General features: G+C 48.4%; 1 protein-coding gene across 3 annotated transcripts in view; it reads right to left on the reverse strand.

Moving 5' to 3' along the window:
* LOC144162602 (uncharacterized) overlaps window positions 1-26,341 on the reverse strand; it is a 112,432-nt gene that overhangs the window by 35,224 nt on the left and 50,867 nt on the right. Inside the window, exon 1 of one of the 3 annotated variants that reach the window (XM_077693212.1) lies at window positions 25,051-25,991. The exons of 1 other annotated variant lie outside the window; for it this stretch is intronic. The gene's annotated coding sequence lies outside the window, so the exon portion shown is untranslated. Of the gene's footprint in view, window positions 1-25,050; window positions 25,992-26,341 lie in introns of those variants that run through there. One more of the 3 variants, XM_077693210.1, reaches the window with a different exon arrangement.

A 26,341-nucleotide genomic window follows, 5' to 3' on the forward strand; every position in this document is an offset into this window, starting at 1 on the left:
TGTTTAAGGGATTATTATGATAGCATACTTCGAACAGCAACCCGCTGCGGTGGCTTAGTAGCTAAGGCCTTGTGCTGAGCCCAAGGACGCGGGTTCGACTCCCGGCCGCGGCGGCCGCTTTTGTGATGAAGGCGAAAAGCGAAAAGGCCCGTGTGTTCTAGATTTCGGCCCACGTTAAAGATCCCTAGGTGGTCAAAATTAATCCGCAGCCCTCCACTACGGCGCACCTCATCGCCTCCGTTGCGTCGGCGCGTTAAAACCCCACAATCAATCAATACTTCGAACAGCGCTAACATGACTGAGACCGCCGTGTTAGCGCTAACCATCATGTTAGCGCTGTTCGAACAGCGCTAACACGACTGAGACCGTAGCACTAACCATCATGTTAGCGAAACTTCGAACAACGCTAACACGACTGAGACCGTCGTGTTAGCGCTAACCGTCATGTTAGCGCAGTTCGAAGTATTCAACCATACGAAACTAGCTCTGCTTTGATTATTGAATGATTGATTTGTGACTGATAATAACGATGACTAACGGGTGATTAAAAGGTAGAATTAAGAAGGGTTAAGGCAGATTAGGCTGAATTAAAGTGGATTCAGATGAATTAAGGTGACTGAATGAGGGTGAATGTAGATGCATTACGGACGGTAAAATAGCGTGACTGCTCTGCCGACAGGTACAAAAGGTAGCTGCCAAAATAGTAAGCCAGGCTTTAGCCTTCAAAGACCATAAGCATACTTCAGTGTCCGGAGAAATTTTCGAATTCTGGCTTTATTACTAGTTACTCAAAGTCTCAGCTGCCAATCATTCCTGCTTTTGACGAATTCAATATTATATTCACAGAACATCGTTATAACTAGGGCTTGCTACTTAGTAAACTACACCGCTCTAATATTTCCGCAATACCCGTGCAACGATGTGCGGAAGATGATAACGTTAAGCATTGCCAGAAAAGAAAAAAAAAAAGGAAGCCCGTTGTGGTGCATATCGGTGACTATTTAATTAGTATCCGTGCCGTGATCGTCGTGGCAAATGTTTGCCGATTGCTTAAGGTCGTGGCCTCAACGAGGGCTCCGCTATTGGTTTATCGTAGAGGTTTAGCACACACTGAATCTCGCGACGTATATTTCCTCTGCGTTCTTTTCGGGAATTCCTATACCGCACCGAAGACACCCGAAGCGTGTTTTCATGGGTGCCTCAAAATTCCAAAAACTTCCATTCATAGCGCACCTGATTACTCCGACGACATTTCAACGGCAGTATCAAATTTGTGGTTATAAGTGCTGCAACGCCACGAGTCCGAGAGGTTTGTATGATTAACTAATGAATTGGGTTTCACGCGTGAGCATAGGAAGCTCAAACTTGCCCGAACTTTATAACCGTGCCGACGCGCACCTGGTAAAGTCTGTGCAGCCCAGAACTCCCCAGTACCGCGCTAGATAAAAGATATTCGAAGCTTTCTCGTACCCTGGTCCTGGTCAATTTTAGAGCGCAACATTAAAGCGCCCGCTCCTGTGGTTGTGCGTCGCGGTCAGCCTCGTTGTAACCGAGCGAAGGAAGAGGACACTGAAGATAGACGAGATAGAGTGAGCAAATAGACAGTACACCGCGCTATCGCCAGTGCCAGAGCTTTTCTCTAACGCCGGAGCGCAAGTGCTCAATCACGCAAAAAGAGTGCCTCTCTCTGGTGTGGGCTGTGAACAGCTCCCGCCCCCCCTGCACGACCGCCCTTCCACAGCGGTGACAGGCCATCATACGCTCTCCTGGATTTCTTCGCTCGAATATCTCATGGGACGACTAGTTCTGTGGACATTGTGCCGGCAGGAATATATCTTTGACGTCAAGTACAAATCTGGATTCCCGCATCAGAATGCTGATCGCCTTTACCACCCCTCTGTCGACCCACCTGATATCGGCGACGATGATGGTAAACCCACTCTATGCAATCTAACTGGACTCGACCACCCTAATGAAGAGCAGCATCATCACCCGGCATTGCGATACATCATTGATAATCTTAATTCTGCTTCATTTGACATTTCAACTTAGACATGTTCTGTTAGCGGGAGCAACAATTATAACAACAACAAGAACAAACATGTTCGCGCTACGCAACGAAATTCGGTTGTATACCGCCGCAATGTCCGTAATGACGGGCCTGAAGTCTCGCTCTTTGCGCGCTCCCCTTTGCTCCAGCAGCTTCACGGCACGCCAACTGCTGGGCATTTCGGCATCTCTCGCTCGCATAAACGTGTACGCCGGCGTTTCCTTAGCCCGGCCTCTTGCCTTCCGTCCGCCAATACGTAAGCAATTGCAACCCCTGCTTGCGCCGAAAGACACCAGCATCGCTTCCAGCGGGGCAGCTTGCCACTCGAAATCCGGCAGGAACGTTTCTTTACAGGTTGGCTGCTGGATATACTAGGCCTTTTTTCAAACCCTGTCCACGCCAGGAAACAAGTGGACTGCTGTTGCGACGGATTACGCCACACGGTACGTATTCACGCGTGCTTTACCGACCTGCTGATGTTGAAAATTGTCTGCTTGGATACATCTTCTCTAGCACGGGGCGCCTCGGCAACTGCTTACTCATCGTGGACGCCGCAGTCACTCCCAACAGGTTTATTATATTCTCCGATTCTGTTCAACTAAACGCAGACTAATAACAGCGTACCACACTCAGACAAACGAACTCACCGAACGCTTCAATTGTACCCTGACTGACACGCACTACAATCTTGTTGACCATCAGGACTGTGACGCCGTGCTGCCTTACGTGACCTTTGCATATTCTTCCTTGCGGCATGATACGTGCGTGTATTCAGTAGTATGCCTACAATTAGGTACCCTCTAATCCACACCAGCTGACACAGTCCTTGCGTTCGGAGTACGCCAGGTCACCATTGCTTGCGCTGGTCATGCTCGGCAGAGCGCCTTCAACCGACTTTCTTCATCGCAAACCGCACAAGAGGTGACTCGCGATCACAGACACCGCTGGGCAGACTCTGTACCAGAAGCCCATGACTCCTTCCCGCAGATTCGTTCCTTCCTGAAGAACTTAAGCGCGGTACTGTGTCTCTATAGCGTTTCCGTCAAGTAAGTGACCGATTTTTACGTATGGCGCCTCCCCGTTGCTTCGACCTCATGTTATCGTGTCTCGCCACCACGCATCGTCACGTTGTAAACGTCTAAAGCCGTACCGTTCGACGGGCGCCGGTGCACCATAGCGCCTTGGCGGCGCTTGAGTTGCCCGAACACGGAGGGAACTGTGTTGATGCAAGGTTGAAAAAAATTCCCCCGCATTTCCCCGAGGGGGAGAATGTGAAAGTGCGAATGCACGGTTGTCGGCCCACTTGCGGCGCTTGCGCTCGGCCCCCGATGCCCACCGCCTCGCCGCCTTCTCTTCCATCTCTTCCATCGGGTTTGTAGTATCACGTGTACACCACGCAGTTATCAAGCCGCTATAACGCCGCTGAGTCGCCACCGCACGCCGCTGACGACGTAGTTTGAATGCGTTAAAGATATAAGGCGCGTTACTAACACTGATATCAGCGTCGCGTCCGTGGCTTGGTCGGTAGAGCGTCGCGCTGCGGCCGCAAAGTCCTCGGATCGAAACCTGGCGCCGGATGCTGTTTCTTTTTTAAATATAGAGGAGCACTGCGGACGCCGACGCCGCCGCCGCCGCCGCCGCCGGTGGATGGTTTGGGGTCGCTTTCGCACTTAATAGAAAAGGAGCCTCGGCGAGGGGCTAACGAGAATAGGCTTGGTTGTAGCGCTCTTAAACCTATTAAGCTCATTGAGAGCATAATCATCAGAATCATCATTGCTATTACCATCGCCATCCTAATCACCTATTGGCCAGACCTTTTCGCTTATGCATTTCTGCCGCATCCTCACCTGCATCGCTAACACACAAAACATTAATTATCGCGGTGACAGGTAGCGAAAAGCCGAAACTGACCAGGCAACAGCGACGGCCGCAAGACCGAGCTGAACCTGGCAATGGCGGCGAGAAGCAGACGAGCAACGTTTCGGACTTCTAATTACGGTCCAAACGGTTGCGTTGCAACATAAAACAACAGGAGTGATAAATAAAAGGCTGAGACGGGTCCTAACACGCGGTGACAAGCGGTTTCAGAGAGGGCCCAAAGGCGCGAACACGTTCCGAGACGACGCAGCGAGTCCACATGGTGTCGTCTGCGGCACGGAGCCAAAGTCGTCGCCGCCGGCGGCCGCCGCCGCAGCCGCGGGAGCAGGCAAGGTTAGCGCCGTCGTGACCTCATCAGCGCTTTCCGAATCCGGGGCAAGGCGACTGGCGCGGCGGCGGCGGCAGGACGCGACGCCGTTGATTCGGGGCCCCTTTCTAAATAGTGCTCGCGGCCACCAGCTCCACTGGCCTCCGAACTTTTTATAGAGCCCGCCGCCCGTGTTTGTGCCGGCGGGCCTGTGGACATAGCGAGCATGCCTGCTTAGCTCGGCGCATTGTGGCGGGCCTTGCGTCATCGCAGACTACGCCGCCAAACACGCTGCGGAGGCATTCCTTATTAATAGGACTGCGTCATACTATTCGCATTCGCGAATTCCCTTGTAGTGCAGCGGCTCGGTTGCTCGCGTGGTAGTGGTTCCTGTATTGGTTCCAGTGATCGTTCACTTTGATTATGAGCACGGGAGGGGAACTTGAAGAAGTGTTTAGGTACCAGCCAAACGACAATTTTCCGGAGTGGGACCATTGTTTCCGACGTCAAAAAACAATTGAGCGGCATCTTGCCCGAATGAGGTGGATGGACAGCGAAGCTGCTTTGTTCGGTAACTATACCCGACGTACAGAATGAACAATTCGATAAACAGCGCATTAAACGTCGGCGTACTCCAGCCTTTGAAACCGAGCTTGTTTCATCGGCATCAGCCACTGCAGGATGAAGTATCTTCCAAAGATTTGCAGCCACTCCCTGAGCGTTCCTGAATAAGAATTACACGTATGGGTACGGGTAGGAGGAGGGCTCGGGGCGTGCGTTGGTTGATGGCTGTTGGGTTTAAGTCTACCAGGTGTCTCCCTCTCTGAGCTCGGAAGCGACAATACGAAGTGCCTGAAACAACCCATGTTAACGTAACTAACCGTCTACAACTCCGCCCAAGCCGTGATCAACGTGTAAAATTTTAACGGTAGCGGGAGCAGTGCGGCATATTCGCATTTATGTGACTGTCAGCTTACAGTAACGTTATCTCAAGCTTTCTACAGACTAAAATATTCAATGTCTATGTAGCTTAAATGTAAGAAGCTCCGTCGTCCCCTCCAAGTTGCAGGATGGAAAACTGCCACCGAGCATTGATTGATTGTAGGGTTTAACGCGCCAAAGCAACGCAGGCGATGAGGCGCGCCGTAGTGGAGGGCTCCGGATTAATTTTGACCACCTGGGGATCTTTAACGTGCCCCGAAGTCTCGTACACACGGGCGTTTTGGCTTTTCGCCTCCATCGGAAAAGCGGCCGCCGCGGCCGGGAATCGAACCCGCGACCTCGTGCTCAGCAGCGCAACGCCTCAGCCACTGAGCCACCGCGGCGGGTGCCACCGAGAATCGTGCAATTATTATCAGTTATCCGAATATGCGCGTTCAATTAAGCGTACTGATGGAATCACGCTTAGACGTTTTTCTAACGACGAGTCGCGACGAACCCCTTGAGGTCCATATTTATATGGAGTCATGAGCATTTATTTAAGGCATCAAAGTTTTTAGTAGTTTATGGGCATTCTATGGGTCCTACACATTTACATCATTTTTTTATAGTGTGACTAAAGTGAATACGTTTACTGCGCGTTTTCTTTCAATTTTTTTAGGTGCCAATGTATTTCAAGTAATAAAAGAAGGGGGATAGTATACCATTTTTTGCTCTCAGACAACCACAGAAGCATGTGTTTACAAGACGTAAAATGTTGAGCTTTCAGTGTCATAACCACCCTACAGCTAAAAGCCAGGAAAGGTCGAAAAGCTTCACGTTCGATCCCAAATTTCATCAAGTAAGAATAGCGATTGGAAGTCACTTCGATAGTGTGTATGGATGAAGACTGACGATACTGATACGCGAAATTTCTGCACCACAATAAAACGACAAACAACGTGAACACAAGATCACGACTCTCTATAGCCGTGTTTCGAAGAAAAGAGACATTAGGAAGTTAAAGCCAGCACTAATCGTTACAGTGACATCGGTACCTCCTTCTGCGGGAAGCCAGCCCGTAAGCGAGTGAAATATTCATCTAAATTAAGGAGACACAGCTCGATATTTCCTGGAGCTGTTTTTGGCAAGACGCTCCGATAAATACGTCGTTTATTGATTAGAAACCAATCAAAGACAGCATCCGAAGCGTGAAGATGCACTCCCGTCGCCCAAAAAACAAACACATTTCACGATTCCCAAAACACAGCCGTATACGAGCGTGCGCGCGGCGTTAGCAGACGATAGCGGCGCGTCGAATCGTCTGCTAGCTTGCTTCCGCGAGCAGACGATACACACCACCCGACAACCTGAAGCGTTGCAGACGGCATTACGGCAATTTCCATTGCGTTGTAAGCAAGGTCCTACGCGGAGAGCCGCGAACTGCGTCAAAGGTAAGCGGTTCAGGACACGGCAGGACGAATTATGCGGGGGAGACAGGTCAGGAAACAGGAAGAACGGAGGAAAAAAAATAAGAGGCGCACAGGCGAAAGGGAAGTACGGTTTGGTTCATCGACCTTTCCCTCAGCCCTACTCTTCCTGGTTCGTCGCCGCTTTATTGATGCAATGAAACACGCTAGTTTCATCACTCAAGTGCGCTCGGGTCACTATTGCGGAGATGTGCCTTGTAACTAGAGATTTAAACGTCGTCACTGAAGATTACAAAAAAGAACGAGATTGCCCCCCCCCCCCCGCTCCCCCCCCCCCCCCCCCAAAAAAAAAAGAAAGGAAGAAAAAAATGCCAGCCAAGATTTTTTGTTCAACGAGCCAGTAACTTCGACATTAATCGACAAATTCTGAAACAGATGTCTTTAAAAATGAGCAGAAATTTATTTCGAGGTTTTACGCTATTTTATTGAGGCGCTTGGTCTACGTGTTTCTGAGCCCGGCGTAAAAATTCCTTCTTTAATTTGTCTATGCCTTAAGGTATTGAGGTAATCTAGCCCAGAGATTGTTCTCCCACTGCGAACGCTACAGAAATCCCTGCTACATTTGCAGTAATGAAAGCTGTAGGAAAAGCAGACTGAATACGTGATGCGGTATCTTTCTGAACATCGCCAGGTGTGTTCTATGCTTGTGTTGTGACTCAAAAGAACTGGCTATCTGTACTGAGGACAAAAGTCGGCCACGCGGCCAAGAACGCTGGCTGTTTGAACGACATCACTGCATTATCGCAGAACAAATTGCTGCCGCACATTTTATCCCACCATTGCACGCCCCAAAGCTAACTTCCCATGTGAAAATAAGGACAAAATATTAGGTACGATGGCCGTTGCAGCAGCAGCTGCTGCGTACTTAGCTTCGTACTTCTCTTTTGTTTTATTCTTTTTAATATAAGTGCTTACGTGAAAGCATTTCAGGTTAAAGTTCAGCCCGTTTATTGCTCCCACTATTTCCTGCGATGTGTACACACTCAAGAAACATTTCTCATTCGCCTAACAAACAAAGCAGCAACAATTGAACAAACAGGCAACCACCCGGGGTAAGTGACCGAGTGCGGGGGAACAGGTGATTCTCAGCGCGGCGAAAGAGCGGGTGCCGGTCAGTGGGCGACCGACCAACCGCAATATTTGCACACACAAAGGACGAAGAAACAAAAGACCAGAGAAGCAAAAAAGAGGAGAGACAAAGGAGAGGTGGGGGAGAGGGCAGACGCGGAGAAAATGGGTTTGCTCGTACATCGACCTGCCTCACTACAACGGTCGCCCGCTCGCCTCTGCCGTTTATATTTTACCGCTTTGCATTCAGTGACGCAACCGCGCCGGCCGTCGTCGTCTGCTAGATCGTCTGCATGCGCCGCGCGAGTTCAACGACCGCTCACTGGCTGCGGCTTCGGCTCGCACCGGCTCCGTTCCGCAGTGGGGTGGCTTCGAAAAGAAGGTTACGCCGGCCGGAGAGAGCGAGAGGTGGGCCAGCGTCGAATGTGGACCACTGCCGCGTTCACGGCCTTCTTCCGCAAGTCAAGGAACCTTGTATGGAAGAGCAGCGGAGGAGACTCGGGGGCGTCGACCGACGAGTTGGGTTCGTTAGCCACGGCATAATAGGCGTCGTCATACGGGGCGCCTCAATCCTCGGCGCTGGTGATGGGATGCTCGGAAAGCCGGCAATGTTGTTGCTGCAACGACTGCTTTTATGGACGGAAAAGGAGGAAATAAAAGCCTGCGCAGCCATTATGCTCTTCCTTTAAACAAATGTGATACTTATCGGAGTCGCATGAATTCTGGGAGTTGTGCGCAATTCTGTAAAGGTTTTTAGTTATTTTCATTTTAAACGGCTTCGATACGGCTTCGATACGGCTCAGCGGTGCGTCTCTTTCCTTTTTTAGTTTGGGGAGACGTTTTTTTTTTTTTTCAGTAACAATTAGCCTATTGTAACGGAATTTCCATCCTATCTCAACATTTTCATATATGTCAACCGTTTTTGTTCTCACTTCACACCTTCTCCAGTAGTCAGCACTACCTGTGTACGGCGAAATCGTGTTCTATTGTTTCGGGACCGTTCGGTTCATGTTTCATTCACGATACACATTGTCCACTTTAAAGCCTTTGTTGTGTTTTTTTATTCTTGCACCAGTACTGAAACCTAACGGCGGTCTTATGCGCGCTAATTAAGTCTACATTGATTCACGGGCTGGTTACAATTGTTAGCACGAGAATAGTCGCACGGTAGGTCTACTGAGAGATGAGCGACACCTTCGCGGAGAGCAGACCACACTGCTGGCTCACAGCAGACGACTCCGGCAGGCGACAGCAGACGACTCCGCACTTGCGCAGACATCGCAAAGTGAAATCATTGGGCCCCGTAAGGGTATATTTGCAATAAAACCACTAAGGTCAATATGACGGCTTGTTGCTCTGCTCATGCACTCGACATAAATTTTATGGCCGTGTCTGGAGTGCTGTCCGACGGCATTATAAGCACTCCGCTATATCGACGCCCACCGGCGTTTTGTGGCAAAAATGTCTCGTCTGGCACTACTTCGCTCTAGACAACGTAAAGCTGAGCAACCTAACCTAAACACAACATAAGATAACCTAACGCACAAAAAGAAATAATTTAAAGCACCAAAAGTAACCTAAGCCATAAAAATTATAAAAAAAAAATACAACCGGCGAACGCCGGACTCGAACCACCGCCCTTTGGATCAAGAAGCTAAGACGGATCCTCTACACTGCAACTGAAGACGCTTCGGCCGGCGCTTGCCTACTGTTATATATTGTAATGTCGTCGGACGGCACTCTAGACACTGCGAAAGTTTATTTATATGAAAAGAGAGAGAAAAAATGCGGAAGGCTAATCCCGTATCATATAATTGGATAGGTGAGCCGGCCAAGAATACCAGGATATTTGTAGAGTCGTTCAGTAGCGGCATCTTATAAAGCGTGAGCCCGTGCCCAAGTATCCACAACACGCAACGTTTCGGTGAGCCCGAAAAACCTATAAAATAAAAAGCGAACAGCCAGCTCCAGAAAGAAAAATGCGGAGGCACATTTATGTGTGTATATTTTTATGATGCCGAACACGCACGAAGAAAGAAGCATGGATCCTGATCGTTACAAACCCCACACTGCCTATAATGTTAATTTTACGAGGAAGCAGAATTGTTTCAGCACGCTGCACTTATTTGCCGATTGTTAGTGTTCTTACTCACTTCAGTAATCTGACGAAATTTTGTGACTAGTGCTTCAATTTATGTTCGCAATATTGTCTGTCCTAACTTTAGTGACATTACAGCGCGGCCTTGGGCTTACCAACCGGTCGGGATTACCAGCCCACGCAGACCGTGTATTTGTCCAGAAACGCGCGGTTGTTTTATTCTTCTTTGAATTTGTTTTTCCATTTCTGCCCATGTCGACCGCAACTGTAAGATGAAAACTACCTATTTCATAATACACCGTGCCAAGTAGCAGCCGACGATCTCAACACCACCAATGAGATTTATTTCGCGCATGCGCACACCCACACCCAAGCTATTACGTGCGCGCGCATACGCCTGCGCCAAGAAACACCTGGCAACCATGACGCATAGGGCGGGGGGCGACGAAACCCATTTACAAACGTCACAGCTGGAGGCTGGGACTTGCACACTGCTCCAATTGTTATTCGCACCACGCGTGTACTTAACCTTAGTAGCAAAGGCACCTCGCCCATCTTCGCTCCCATTTTTTTTCAGAATCAGAATAATAATAATAAAAAACACGTACGCATACGCTCTTGACGTAATCTCAACGCGGCAGCCTAAAATGGCCAACGCCCACGTGACTCAACAGTTGGGGCGAGAAAATAAGCCATCTACACACAACACTATAAGCGGTTAAATGGAGTGAGACGGAGTCGACTAAGTGCTTCTCGGACGAGGAGAGGAGAAACGCGCGCTTCATTGTAAAAGCAGCCGTCCAAGAAAGGTCACGGATGGATCGGGAATTATAAAAACGGGTTTGCCGTAAATATGGGGCGACTGGTGTTGCTAGGCGCGCCAACGCAACGCGGACCCCCGCCGCTGCAAAGTAACTCGAACGACCACACGAGGTCCAGTAAGAACGAAACAAAAAGGACAATGCTGAAGTAACGGGCGTCTGAAAAGTTGTTTCAATGTTGCAAACCGAAATGGTGCGCTGCTCCAAACTTCGCACGCGGCGGAGCCTAGATTTATCGGTAGCGGTGAAGCATAAAGGGTTCGGGACGCCGTTTGCGTATCCGTTTCGCGCGTGTAGGTCGCTGAAGATGGATACGCCGACTTCTTAGTACGGTCTCGAGCTGGCTGCTCGCCCAGCCGCGCTGTCGCCCTGTTTAAGCGTCGGTACTTCGTCTCTATATTGTGCTCTGAATAATACGGACGTGAGTAATCTAACTTAAATGGGGACACTGACCTCGGTTGGTTGAGCAGAAACTTCACATCACACGCAGCCAGATAGGTTCCGTGACGAATGAAAGCACAAAACGTGTGTATCCTGGTTTATCTGGGCACCAAATATCAAGCGGAAAGCAGAGGTATCTGGACTGTCAGCAAATTCATTTGAATTCCTCCAAGGCACCCATACCGGGTTAGTATGTGGAGTAGTGAGTAGATAGTGCAGGAATTTAAAGAATTGCCATAAATCCAAAACACATTTTTGCTTTCATTTTGTCCACTCGAGTAGCTTGTGTAACTTGTAGTTAATGCACCGAATGCCCAGTTGCTGTATCGAAAGTTTATCTGATTGCATTCCAGGTTGTTTTGAATTCTTTCCGAACTGGAAATAATGGCTGTTCGAATTAACGAAGATAGTTACGCTCAAGTTTTCGCAAAGAAAAAAATCAAAATAGAACGCACGCTTCAGCGCAGTGTGATGCGGCGGAAGCCGTATGAACTGATAAAATCTCAAAGCACGTAACAATATCATCGCATATCACACGCCGTCACCGACCTCTGAAAGGACTGCCCGAGATGGCATCACAACACGATCAAGGCACTAGCAGTCGTGAAGAGGATAGGACGAGGCCCCGATTTACCGCGAAAGAAAAGAAAGTCGTCCCTCTCCAAAAGAGAAGTCGCTCAAACTTCTATGCCGCGAGCCTCGCCTGAAGCCAGCGTGGGCTATTCGTGAGAGCAATCCCGGCTACGCAATGGTCAGCTGGCCGAAAAACCGACACGGCCACTTGAAGGCCGCTTTGCAAACCAGTCTCGAAAAAAAAAAAAACGTAGGCATAAACTGCGCAAAAAGAACTCGAACGCGTCTCAAAATAGGCTATCCTTGCAGACGACAGGAGAAGCGGCGTGGCGATAACGCTGAAAAGAAAGAAAAAAAAACCGAGCAGGAGAGTCGCTTAAGTCAATAATAACGCGTTGAGGAACACCTTGCAGCTCCTTAGAGAATCCCTCCTTTTCCTGGCAAACTGTGACGAGCGAAGAAAGCTACAAGAAAAAAAAAATAAGATGGCGCTAGAAAGCAGTGATGCGAGGCCAGTGACCGGTGGGCTACCCGCTTTCCCTCTCCTCCCCCACCCACTTTCGGTTTCAAGGCTTCAGGCAAGGTGCTTCTCTGGGCCTCCGGAGAGGTGATATCGCGGTGCGGGCGAGGGACAACGCGGAAAGGGCGGCTAGAGGAAGGCAAGAAGAAAGAAAAAACGACAAAGAAAGCAGAGGTAAGAACGCTCCGTTGGATTTTGCAAAGGTCGTCGAACCGGCGTCGGCGGCCGCAACGGGACTTGCTGCCGGAGCAGGTGCAACGACCTCAGGGAGCAGCAGACGATGCAGCCGGCGGCCCGAGCAGACGTCGGATGTGGGAGAAGGGGGCGCTGCGAGCGCTTGCAAGCAGACGACGTTTTTGGACGACGCGCCAAGAGAGTTCGTTCCCTACCTAGGGCCGACGACGATTCCTCCAGGGATGCGTCTGGGAGTTCGGGGCGATTGAAAACTCGGCGCTGAATCGATATTCGTCTCGGTTTACCGCGTCTCGACGCGCGCCAAACGCTACGCGAACGGCACAAAGCAGACGAACCGCGCAGGCGATTTGTAGCCAGCGCGTTCTTGCCTGGGAAGTGTTTTGCTGTTTTATCACTTGGTACACAATGTGTACGGGTCACAACCGAGTAACTTTAACTTTCGTAATATACCTTAGATGGTCTTTCCAAACTTCATCTCATTTGCGTTTACTGGTTTGGATTAGCACGTAGGCTAACCATACGAATAACTCAATCAAGACAACGTAGACGGGATCAGCCTCCTAGAGTAATACAAAGGTGCCCCCCTCCCCCTTCTTCTTTCATCAGTGTTTATCATTCTTATGCTACCCCGCTCGGCCACCTTGCAGAGAAGAACTGGACTGAGGATATATAGTTAACTGCGTGTTCATTTCACAACAAAACATCGAGTCAATTGAATACCAATCTTTATTACAAAGTGCTAAGTCGAAGATTAATTATTAAGTTGAGATTCATAGAAACGACCATTTTCCTCGGTTGTTCTTTTGCCAACAACAATTCTTCTTTTGTTGTCGCACTGCTGTGTCACAAGTGTCACCTCAACTAAGCCTAGTCTGCAAAGAATGGAGAAGTCAATATGATAAGTGCGCAGAACTTAGCGAAATAACTTTTTTTTTTTTGCTTGGGAGGGGTTAAGACACCTGAGACTGTTGCACTTCTGGCCCTTTACCGGAAATGTATGTAAGTAATTGTGCGCTCCTGCGCAGGCCCGTTGGAAGGTAGATGAAGCCCCAGGCACGCAAACGTCAGAGCTTAATGATTGCCAGAAAAAAAAAAAAACGGCAACAAAGTCTTCTATGAAAAAACACAGATGACAATTTCCAAGCATTTCCATTTCCAGACAATTTCCATTGATTTCCATTGATATTTCCAATTTCCATTGATATTTCCAAGGGAAATATCAATGGGTCAGCGTTTCGTGGACGCTCGAAAGCAGAGTTGCAAACAACAGTAAGGGCAACGATGAACAGGTATGTCATCATCATCATCATCATCATCATCATCATCATCATCATCATCATCATCATCATCCAACTCAATTCCACTGCAGGACGAAGTCATCTCCCATTGACCTTCAACCGCTCCTGTCCTGTGCTGCTCGAGTCCACAGTTTACCCCCGAATTTCTTTATTTCATCCCTCCATCGAGCTAATGGTCTTCCACTTCTTCTAGATCCATCATACGATTAATCTGTCATGCATTAGACAGGTTGTCGGGCTGCTATAGGGAGAGAAATAACCTAAAACTGCCGTTTCCCTGGTCCGTAAACTTTTGATCGTGGCTGTAGATAGGTTCGATGAAGTTCACGTGGTCTGTTTCAACAGCGTTATCCAAAAGAAACCGAAACTGAAACAGGACGCTCGAAACTGTAAATAACTGTGATAAAGGCTACGGGGTTGTTCAGTTCACCTTAGTAGACAGTGTTGGTTGGATGTACTTTTTAACAACAGAGCTGTTTAATCTCGAGATTTCTCTCCCGTTCCAGAGGTTTAAAGTGCGCGTTTTTATTTTACCCTCGTCGCAGAAGACAAGGTGCTTTTTTATGTACATCTGCATTTTTGTTTGGGACCCTTTATTCGCCAACGAGTAAATTTTGCGCGACGATTGCAGCGCGGAACTCCCGACACGGAACAGCGGAACGTCAGAGAGTGAACAAATAAAAATAAAAAGGAGAAAAGGGGGGTGAGGGCAACCGACTGAGGGATCGCGACGGGCGACCAGCCATCAAAACCCAGTGACCCAAAGAGCGCACCGCGTTACAAAACGAACAACGGCGAGCTACAAAAGGCAACCGTGAGGGCCGGCGCCCGCCGCGCTGCTTCCAAAACAATAACATACCGACGCATACAAAGCCCCAACAGTGTTACAAAAAAAAACACAAAGACCGAAAAGGAAAGACAAAGCACGAATCATCGCGGCACCCCTCCCCCTCTCCACCATTCACGCTCCGTACGGTAAAGGTTGCCGGGAGCTGCTGGAGAGATGAGGGACGAGCAAGCGACGCAGGAGAGGGCCGCGCGGAGCGAAGCGGAGGGGCAGTTCACTTTCGCTTCCTCGATGCGAACAGGTGCGCTGCCATGTTTACGCGCCGGCCCCTCTCCCCTCGGTCCGTTAGCGCGGCTCTCTCGTTCAACGGCACCGTTGCGCTGCGCCGGCCCTGTCAATGACCTCCAGCAGAGTGCGTCGACCTTCGCGAGATCGTCAGCCGCCACCGCGGCGGATAGCTGCGTGGCGGCACGCGTCGGCGAGTACTCACCCCGGGCACCGAAGGAGTTGAATCTGGATTAATTAAAAGCCGTGTCGGCGAGCTGGGCTTGTAATTCTGTCGCCCGGGGTTCTTAGTTGGAGTGGGAAGGAATCTCGTTTCTAAAGGAGTCTATTCGGAAGGGGACGGGGATGATGAAGGCCATCACTATTTCAGCAGTGTACTGAATTCGTAGTATTTATTCTCGGTAAAAAATCCGACCCACGTGACTTGTGCGAGCTTTCAAATAGATTAGTAAGGCGTTCAATTTGTTAAAATACAAAAACTGGTCTTCACATTTAAATAAAACAAGAAATTGGTTCATTCGAGGTTCTATGTACCAACCCACGAGGTGCTGCGGTATATATTTTCGATTGCAGGTTCCGTAGCTAAACGAAAACTAACGTTTACACAAAGACACCTAAGGTCGTCTGCTGATTCCATTTCGTGGAATCTAGCTCTCATTGATCAGTCTACACTCTTACGAAGATGTTAAAGATGGCGTCGTTGTTATGTGGACGGCTGACCGAAGAGTGTTCCCGCTTTGGGGAGTGTCGTCGACGTAGATATGGAAAATACGGGGTTATGAACAAAATATATATACTCGTTAGGGTGGCGTACTAGTCAGAAATATTTTTCCGGGCTGTTATACGCCACCGGCAAAAAAAGCAAAAAAAAAACTAGAAGTAAACGTAGACTGCGCACAAACAATTTACTGTTAATTTTCTTATCTAGTTTTCTTATTTTTGTCTTTATATATAATATACCGATGCGGGGTGTCAACAGCGGGGACCAGAAAAGGTCAAAATGAGGGAACAACGGGGGGTATGCCCAGCTAGAAAAATTTCGGGGATGTTCTGACCCCCCCCGGCTACGCTCTTTGCGCGAAAACCAAAACGTTCAACAATAGAACCCTGAAATAATCGGAAAAACAATCAAGAAATGCGGCGCTACATTTGTGAGGAGGAAAAGGAAAATGCTTGGAGAAAGGGTTGTTCGCAAACGGGACAATCTGGCGTGGTATCATTGAAAACAATACCATAAACTGAAAGCCCAATAAACCCTCTTTATAACGATGTCTGCGCTACAGTAAAACGGCTTCGATATAAGCGATACTTCTTTAATAGCGGTGATAATTTGCTCCAAACATGGAACACTTCGAATGAAGTGAGATTTCGAATACGACGGCTTCGTTGTTACAGAATAACGTTATAACGCGGTTTCGTTATTGCGGTATAAGGAATTATAAATACGGCGGCTTCGTAATGAGTTTAACTGATTAAATTAATTGTTTGCTATTAATAATTGAGGGTCTCGTTGCATTTTGTAACCACGGAACCCTGGTCTATGTGATGTTTTACTTATGCCACTTTATTGTAAACTGAAGTAAACTGAAACTGAGGGTTTAATGGACAGATGTGGACAAATGCAATGCGAACACGAAAACGTGAACCAAAACACGAAAAATTAAAAAAAATTCTGTTAGTGCTCGTCCAATAAGAGAACATTATTCGTATATTTCGGAAGCCAGATTTCCCAACTTTATTACTTATTATTTAGGCGAAGCGTCAATTTACCTTCCATAAAAATAAATTGCGCCATTTCTGTGTTCAGATTCATATTTTCCTGTTCGCATTTCATTTCCCTGCGGCTGTACACATAATCTCTCGCCCGACGCGGCTGCCATAAATTCCGGGGAGAGCGAAGGGGGGGTGGGGCAGGCTTTCTTCGAGCTATGGGCCTGGCTAGGAGCTTCAAAAAGGAGCGGCAGCAACTGCACATTTTGCACACTGCGTGTGCAAGTAGGCGGCTCAATTTTGAGTAACTTAATGGGCAATTGTTGGCGCCAGTGACTGCACCGTAGTAAAGACGATGTACGAAAAAAGTTCACTGGTTGGGTCTTGGTTGCCCCCTTCGATGTAGATAATGGAAGAAGAGAAACGTTTTTGAAGTGTCGGCCAGGACTTCGCTCTGAGGTTTATATATAATTATTAATCAATAAGTGATAATTAATAATACCATCATAACCCTCTCTTATTGCACGCAGAAGAGCTGGGGCATGCCAGGCGTATTAATTAAGCCTAAAAAGTTTATTGTAACGCGTATGCGTGCACTTGCGCGCGGCGGCACCGTACACAACGGCCTTGGGCCTAATCCAGCCCACCTCTGGTAACCTGCATAAGGCGTCGTCTGGAAGGACATCATTGTAGTTGGCTGCCATCAATACATGAAGCGATATCTTTCCCAGCGGCCGGGTGGCTTATCCGCGGCACCAATACGGCTAACCACACGCATCACTATCTCGAAAGTTCTCACACCCGCTCGACAAATCTCCAGGCCGCAAGAAATTCTGACCCCAGGCTCAATGCTCGAGAGCAACATGTATATTTTACGGCAGGGACAGAAAATTTCGCCTAGTTCACGGCACAAAATACTTAAGCTGCACTAGCCAATTGGGCCAGATGCTTGAAATTCTTTGACAACTCCAAGCCTTCAGCGGGGCATAAAGACTGTGTACAGATATTGTATACAGATATTGTATGTGTTTGTATGTATATATGTATCTGTGTGTGTGTATGTATGTATGTATGTATGTACGTATGTATGTATGTATGTGTGTGTGAAGGAAAGGAAAATTTGACATCCACCTAAATGCAGCCATACGGCTACAAAGGAAAGCTGTACAGCTTTCTCAGAAACTTCGCAGTTGATGAAAAATTCGTCCTGGTCCAGGATTCGAACCCGGGACCACTGCTTAACCGGAGCAGTCGCTCTACCAACTGAGCTAACCAGGAGGCTAGTCGTTAGTAGCGCGAAAGCGAATTGATCAACAACTCGCCGTGAAGGACAGGTGTTGTTCGACCAGATTTAGGGGAAATCCCCAAGATTGAGTACTCTTACTCCCCCTTGGGGATTTCCCCTAAATCTGGTCGAATATGTATGTATGTATGTATGTATGTATGTATGTATGTATGTATGTATGTATGTATGTATGTATGTGTGTATGTACGTATGTGCATGTATGTATGTATGTATGTATGTGTGTGTGTATGTATGTATGTATGTATGTGCGTATGTATGTATGTATGTGCGTATGTATGCATGCATGTATGTATGTATGTATGTATGTATGTATGTATGTATGTATGTGTGTATGGGTGTATGTATGTATGTATGTATGTATGTATGTATGTATGTATGTATGTATGTATGTATGTATGTGCGTATGTATGCATGCATGTATGTATGTATGTATGTATGTATGTATGTATGTATGCATGACTGAATGTTTGTCCCTATGTATATTAGCATTTGCGTGGACGGATTAAGGCGATGATCGAAGTATGACAACTAGGTGTGCGAGGATGTTTTGGAATTGTGCTACGGCACCAGGCTGTTCGGGCCCTTCTATATCTCTCCAGCCATGCGTGTCAGAGTGAGGCACGAGTCAACTAGCCGCTGTGGCTTCGGCCTGACCACCGTGTGGTACGAGAAAAGCGAGCGACCTTTCTTAGCCGTGCAAAGAGAAATGGGGCAACAAATTAACCGACATGTGCGAGGGAAATCAAGCAGGTGAATACAAAGCATACGAAATTAAAACTCCACATTTTGCACTCATGTCACCGTAGCTGCCATCTTGGAGCGTTGCTTGCACGGTGGAAGGCTCTGAACTTATCGGCCGTTGTTATCTCGAGAAGCGCAGTGAAAGCACATAAGAAGTGCTCCAGAGAGGGTTGTGGTGACGTCACATGTCGATGATCCCGAAATGTATTATTGGATGAGAACGCAAAAGCGTTTCTCTTGGCTAGGTTCATAGGCAAGTCTTCTGTCGATGGCAATGCTGGGCATACAACCTCGACATAGCAACTTATTGTGTTTATTTAAGCAGGAAAGGAAGGATTATTTGTTCTCCAGCAGTTAAAAAGTCACGCGTCATATTAGACAGCACACACAGCGCACACTACGTCCTTCGCCGTCGTTCAAATAACACTTGAACACAATAGCGGAGAAGTAGGTGTGTACCACCAGGCAGATTTACGACACGTTGTTAACGACCAGCGAATGAGCAAGCTCCACGCCACACCAAAACGCCGCAAGCAGTCCCCAGCCTAGCTGGTTTGCCGCTTGCGCATGACGCCGGCGCGTGCATCGAATGAGGGGCTGCTTCGTAGAGGTCTTTCTGGGGCAACCCGCCGATGACCAGAGCGGTTCGAAAGAAGCTGCCGTCGACTGCTACAACTACTTTTTCCGTGCCAATGATCTTCAATTCAGAGAAACGACCAGAAGCATTATAGGTAGTCATGCAAAAAGCCCGCAGTAGCTGAAAAAAGCGCTTTCAGCTAGCGACATCTGGCGGACGAAAAGGGAAATTGAATTCTATCGGACCGAGCAGCCGCGCCGCGCGGCATCTGGAAAGCGAGGGATCGGGAGAGCAGAGAGGGGACGGGGAAAAAATGGATCCAAGGTCCTTTTACACTCGCGCTTTCGGTGGACAGGCGATGCCGCCGCTACGCCGCCCGGTACTCCAAGGACACTCAAGGCCGCCCGCTCTCGCGCGCGCGCGCGCCACAGAAGTTAAGAAAGCGGGAATGGCGATGTTTGCATGCCGCGCGTGGGGCATCGCATCGCGGGCAATCAATCTGCCGCGTATCTCTCAGCGAGCTTCGCTGACAGGCTCGTTATCCGGCCGCAGACGGTGATCGTCTGCGCGTAGCAGACGACAGCGCCGACAGGCGCGCGCTAGCAGACGACAGACGCCGAGTCTGCAGACGAATCACCGAGGGCTTATGCATGCGCGTTGTCTTTTTGATCCTTCTTCTTTTTTCGTAGCTGTTGAACACGAGTACGATTTGCGAAACCGGCGCTTGGATTTTCGTCAAAGCCAGCAGTGTGCAAACGAGGCGGAAATACAAACAACGAATGAATCGCAGAAGAGCAGGAGTTTGGGAAAGAATTTGTCGACTTTTTTTCTCGCTCTTTCTTTCGTTTTCGTCAGTCAGCACACACTAGAAGCGAGAATGGCTGATAAAGCTTCCCAGGAGAAATTAAATGGGGATAAATAAAGAACCGTGCGCGAAGGTGAAAAGCTGTCAGGCTCCGCTATTTTAGGCCAAGGATAGGACGCATCAGACGTGGTGCGTTTGTTTGACTTCTTTTCCTCTCGACTGCGCCATTGGCGTCGCACGGGAGCTGTAATCGCTGTAATAGTCGGCGTAAGGCTCGGCGTTGTTTCCGGCGCCTCGAGGACGCGTTTTCTTTTTCTTTTTTTGTGACGCAGATGAGGCACGTGCAAGCGCACTGTTTGCGGGCTCTACTCTACACGCAGTATACTATAGTGTTCGTTCTACAATTTATGGGCGAATATTTTGACACGTAGTAGAGGCGCACAAAAACAAAAAAGCTGCTTAGATGTATACAATTCAATGGCGCATTTCCTACTTGTAGGTACAGGCAATCCAAACGATCGCAAGACATGGCGACGGCTCCATTACGAGAAACGCTCTTTGGGGCTTTGGACAGTGAGGGCGCAATATTCCACGACACATTAAGTCGCGAATGATTTACTTGGCCTCTGCATACTGAACAATAGAAAAAAAGCAGCTTGAGGTCACAGTTGTCCACGATTGATTTTATGAAAGCTCATTTCTCGCTTCGTCGTAAAAATAAATCTGCAGTTTAGGAAAAAAAGAAAGGCGTGAGGACCTTATGCGATTAAAAATAGGCGGAACTAAAAAATTATGAAGCTTAGTCAACCCAAGTTACACATGGCCGATGAGACGAGTATAGACGGTGTTTGAACACGCCGCAGTGGCAAATTTTGCGGCGTTTACTGCTATACTCGGTTACAACTCAAGAACGGCACCAGCTCATGTAGTGTATTACTCCGCCAAAGCGCCGGACCCGCGACGTCAGTGCGCGCGCGTTTTGAAAGGGGTTTGCTATGAATGCGTGATATCGTCTGCCTTGTCTCACGCAGTTTGTTTGTTGTCACTGGAGTCGTTTATAAGCATATTAAGTCCAACAAATCACGGGAACGGCTCACGCCATGTTCAAAATATTCCCAGTAACGCCCTCCTTGCGCCGCGCGGAGAAACATCCGGCTACGGTGATAAGGCACATCGGCAACTTCCGGTGCCGTTCTTAAGTTGTCACCGAGTATAGTGAGTTTTGAGAGGCAGGTGGGACGTAAATAATCGAGGTTGGTTTAAATCAATCCGCAGGTCTTCTATGCGTTACGTCTTAGTGTTACGCTTCTGGACTGATTTAAACGTCCGCAGATCCTCGAACCTTCATCGAATGTCGATGCACCTGAGCATGCTATTCCGCGTTCACCATAAGCGCGGCCCAGAATCAAAGCTGTGATACCTTTTTAAACGACAAGAAATGTGTGGTTTTCAGTTCCAAACAAGCCCGACCCGTGTGGCCCATTGGCGCTGTTCTTAATTCACTCGCACCAAATACGGCGCTTTTTTGGAGCGCAGAAGAGGTGGCATTGATATTCTGCCAGTTGTGAGCGATCGAGCTAACGATAATTCCATCAGCAGCCACAACTCTGTCGCAGCGTGGCTTGCGGCCAATTCACTCATTTGAAGAACCCGCCAGTGCTTCCAACATCGATGACTCGGCGCCCTTACGCAACTCTTCTCGCCCTCTCCAAAGCCCAACTGCCCTGCCAAGAAAACGACAGCCTTATCACCACTCATAATCTTGCGGTAACGGCGGATCGAAGCCGTATCGGCGATTACGGCACAGTGCTCCGGATGGCTGGGTTGCCAAGGCGAAACCGAAAAGATAACAAAGAAAGGACTGAACCGAGCGGCACTTGCGTTTACTTTTATCCGTCCGTGAAGTATTGAGCGCCTTCAGGTTCGAAAGTTTCGATGTCAAGGCAAACTTGCCCCGCGTAACGCCGCCGAGAGGTCCGTCGTCTGCTACGCGGGCAGGAATAGCAGACGACAAGGCTGGTCGACTCGCGGAACGGGAGCACGACGTCACAGCCCTGGCGGAGGACCTTGCGCCGCCGATGCCTTCTAGAATTTCGATTTCCCCTTTGCGGGTAACGTGTAAGACCGATGAGTTTGTTTAGGCTTAGGGCAATTATACAACACCCGCGAAATAATATAGATCGTCTGCTGCGCATGGGCAAAAGTGGCGGGAAACCGGCATTCGAAGACCTGCCGTAAGTTGGTGTCTCGTTGGTGAACTTGTGTTGCGTCGTCTACACTATGCCATTGCAATTTACTCGCATTCGTCTTGCTACCACGATGAATGCTCGATTTCCCATTGGAGGCGAAAAACGAAAACACCTGCGTGTCAAGATTTCGGCGCACGTTAAAGGATCCCAGGTTGTTAAAATTAATCCGGAGACCCACCATTACGGTGCGCCTCACGGCCCAGGTGTACCTTCGGCGCGTTAAGCCCTCAAAATTTGAAAATAAAGAAAAAACAGAATACTGCTACATTTTGTTGTGATCAAGGTCTCCGTGTAACGGCCAGTGTAACGGAAACGCTGGAAAACGATTTCATCTGGCAGTTTTGTCATTTCGCGAAGGAATTCAGGGGCCCGTATATTCATAGTCCCGTCTAAACTCAGCCTTAAAATTAATTGGTTTTGGTGTATTGGAGAGAAAACTAAAAAAAAAAAACGTAGGCTTGGTGATATTTCTTTTTAAGGCGCTAAATTTTCCATATAATTATCCCTACATTGGGATATGTGGTTGAAACAAACGGTAATAGTGACAACATTTACAATCGCATGAAGGAATGGAAGGCAAATTCCAATAAAACGCTGAGGTCGGACCCTCCCCCCCCCCCCCAAAAAAAAAAAAAAAGTACTGAGAATCGATTTTCGACCTAGAAATGTATCCGGCAATAACATGAGCAGCGACAACTAATAGCAAAGATAATTAGGCTACTTACTCAACAAATATCAGACTTGGCGGACAAACAGTATGTGCGTAAACACCGGACCCCAAGCAATAAAGTATCCAGTCAGTGCCGTTGCCTGATGAATCGGTGGTGTATATACGAACGAAAATAACGGCTGTTGAGGACGCACGAAATCGAATGGGAAGATAATGAGATTTGACCGGCGCAAAATAAATCAGAAATAAATAAATGTCAAGACTTTGATAACACGCGAAAACATACGCTAGGAATAGTAGAAGGTGATGGGAAAACGGTGAAAACTCGGCAAAAACAAGTACAAAAAACACTGAATCCAGCATGTTCGATGAATACCACACAATCGCCGAAGACATTACGTGCCCGTTGTTAGCAGACGACAGCGATCAGGAAAGCATTAGCAGGTGACCTCGACGAGAAGAGCGGTCAAAGATAACAACGCCGTAATATCGGCTAAACATGGGTGCGTAAAGGTCTGAGAAATGGGTGTGTATGTATATATATATATATATATATATATATATAGAGAGAGAGAGAGAGAGAGAGAGGAGATGCTTGATGTACTTGGTTCTGATTTTGTTCTGCAATGCGAGTCATTTTGTGATATGACGCAAAGCCGTTTCTGAAAACCTCCAATAACCGCATCAGAAGTTCCTAGCATCGAAAAATAAGCAAGCGTTCCGTAAAGTGCACTGACTGACGAACATCGACTTATTGTACCAGGAAAGCACTCCTCGGCGGAAAATTTGTGTTCACGTGACAGCATGTGAGTCCTCGGAAAATAAGTATATAATGCAGTATATTAAACGTTCACGAGTAACCGTGCATGCGCTGATAAACAATAAAAGTAATACTAATCATATGATACTATTAATTATAAATTCACATACGATGAGCTTAAAGGATAGACCAAGGCATCAGACATCTTTTCTATCCAGGAGCAATCTTTTGTCCTTAGGGTGAAGGAAGAAAAGTTTCGCAAGTAAACGTCGTTTCTACATTACAAACAAACAACGAACAAGGAAGCCACCAGAGTCGACATACGCTCTGCGCGGGTAGCTAAAAGCGGCTACACACACAACCCAAATTCGCGCGCACCATAATCACAGAAAGAAACGCGCAATGAGATTGCGTCCCAAGATGCGGCGAAATCATACGTACGGAGCCAAGCCAAGTACATGCCAAGCGGCGACACTGAAAGGGGTGCCCGGTGAATCTGGGATTGCGAAGGTCGTTCAACTGGGAAGTGAAAGTGACGTCACGAAGCCCACCTCGTGATCGAGAAGCCAAACAAGAACAGCCTCCCCTCTCCGCTTTTTCCATTTCTTTGTTCCCCCCTTTTTTTTTGTCAGCGCTTGCTGTCATACAGACGACGACGTTGAAATATTATGAGCATAGCAGCAATCCGACAAAACCGAGCGAAATAACCAAATACCTGCCCTTAAAATAACTCAACGATTTTTTTTCTTTCTCGTCACGACAGACCATAACACAGAGGAAGAAAACAATTCAGAAATTTGAAATTTTTTGATGTCAGGTCTAGGATATCTAAACGAACAAAGCGGGCATGGTTCTTTATCTATTTGGCTCTTTCATCTGCTGAATTATCACTGACGAGTGCTTGACATTATCTTGAATGTCAAACATTATCCTAGGAATGTAGAACTTGTTAACAAGCTTACCTTTCAATTACCGCTAACAGCAAATACTACCGCCTGGCTGTACGGAACTACTGAGTAAAGTAGAATGGAGGCTATAATAAACACTCATTCGTTCGACCACTTACCGATGAGATCCCGTTTTCAACGGTTGAAAACGAGGAGATGCCGTTTTCAAGATTTCCTACCCTACCCCCGTGCTGAGGCTGCAATCAAAATACAACTTTCGCTACTCCTGCTTTCATAACAACTACCTTTACTACTTCTGCTTCTAACTATAACTCGTGGTTATTTCATTTGGGCAGTCATATGGGCGGTTTTATGAGTGGTTAGTCATACAGGAGCATAGTTGGCCCATACGCGTTGCTTCAAATTATTTACGCCTTGAATACCTACCAAATTTTGCACTGTGGAAGGAATCATACATGCATTGTAAAGTACAAGTCGCCACACATTTGCAGCCTGCTATTCTTCATGTCAAGTGACGGGGTTTCTAAATGCAGCTTTTTTTTTTTTTGGGTCGTAGCAGGAAAGGGAGACCCGTAAGTTTAGTACACGGACTTACCTTAACGAAGAAATAAAAATGAAACTCTCGGTGAACACGGCGTGCCGCAGGTTTCGGTTCAAATCCTGATAAGAGACCCGATGTTGCTGCACGTGACGAAACCGCGACGTCGACTAGCTTCGACGACCCGGCACAGTAGTCGGTTATGGTTCCCGTCTTTATCACTTCACATCGTTTCGCGCACAAACACAATTCGGAGATTGTTCGGTTCCTCCGCGAATGCCCGGTACTTCAACCATTTACGTCAAAGTGTTCACTCTCGAAACGGTGCGGTAAGTACATCTTTTTCCCTACGCACAGGTTGCCAAACGATCGCAAATTTCCAGGTGATAGGCAGTAGTTTCACGTTCTTCCGAAGTTTCTCGAAGCGGACATCACAGCAGACGCCACTCGTGGGGCATCGAAGCAGACTCTGGCTTTGCCTTTTTCTTTCGCTGACGACGCACCAACTTCGAAATCCACGATATCACAAACCAACGTTGCACTAGAGCGGTTCAAGCAGTAGAAGTGAATGACTTAGTTGGCTGCTCCAGAACACAAGCGCGCCGGCGAAAACTTCAGCCCGGGGGTGGCCGCCACGCGGAGCAGACGACACAAAACGTGGAGCAGACGACACCGCTGCGGCGCGTAGCAGACGACGTCGCTCGATTTTCTCCAGCCGCGACGATTCACTCCAGGGTTCGCGCCGCGAAAAATTCTCGTTCAGCACCTCTCGGAAGCGTTCACGCCGGGCAAACATTCACGTGACGGCGATCGTGGAATGGGGGGCCGGCAACGGGCGGCGCCATCGAAGAAGCCCTTCGGTGAGGCGCACGGCCGATCTTTTTCTGGCAGCGGGCCGTTTCGCGAGCAGCCGACAGGCAGCCAGAGAGAGCGAGAGCATGGGGAACGCGCGTGTGTGTGCGTGCTCCATGACCCAGTTTTGGGCAGCGGGGGAGAAGGGAAGCAGGTCAGGGGAACCGGCGCCCGCAAGCGGGCCAAGGCCCTCGCTCGTTGGTTGTTGCCGCTCGCGGCAGCACTCACCGAGCCGCTCCTCCGAGAGGGGAAGGGAGAGCTGGGCGAGGGGGACAGCAGGAGGAGGAGGGCGCGCGAACGGGCCCGGCAAGTGAAAGCTCTCGTAGAGGTCACTGGTCTGCAGTGGTTTCGTCTGCTTCGTGCCCGCCCGCCGTCTCATTTCGCCTTCTTTCGCGTGCTCGCAATGATCGCGCAATTCCCGCCGGGGCATCGTCGTCGACTTCTGGCCACCTCGTCGTCGTTGGAAGAACGCGCTTCCTTTTTAGCGCCGTTTCCG

The sequence above is a fragment of the Haemaphysalis longicornis genome, unplaced genomic scaffold, assembly GCF_048455015.1.
Source record: "Haemaphysalis longicornis isolate Haplotype H1 unplaced genomic scaffold, Haemaphysalis longicornis Haplotype H1 scaffold_12, whole genome shotgun sequence".
In the NCBI taxonomy this organism is placed as follows: Eukaryota; Metazoa; Arthropoda; class Arachnida; order Ixodida; family Ixodidae; genus Haemaphysalis; species Haemaphysalis longicornis.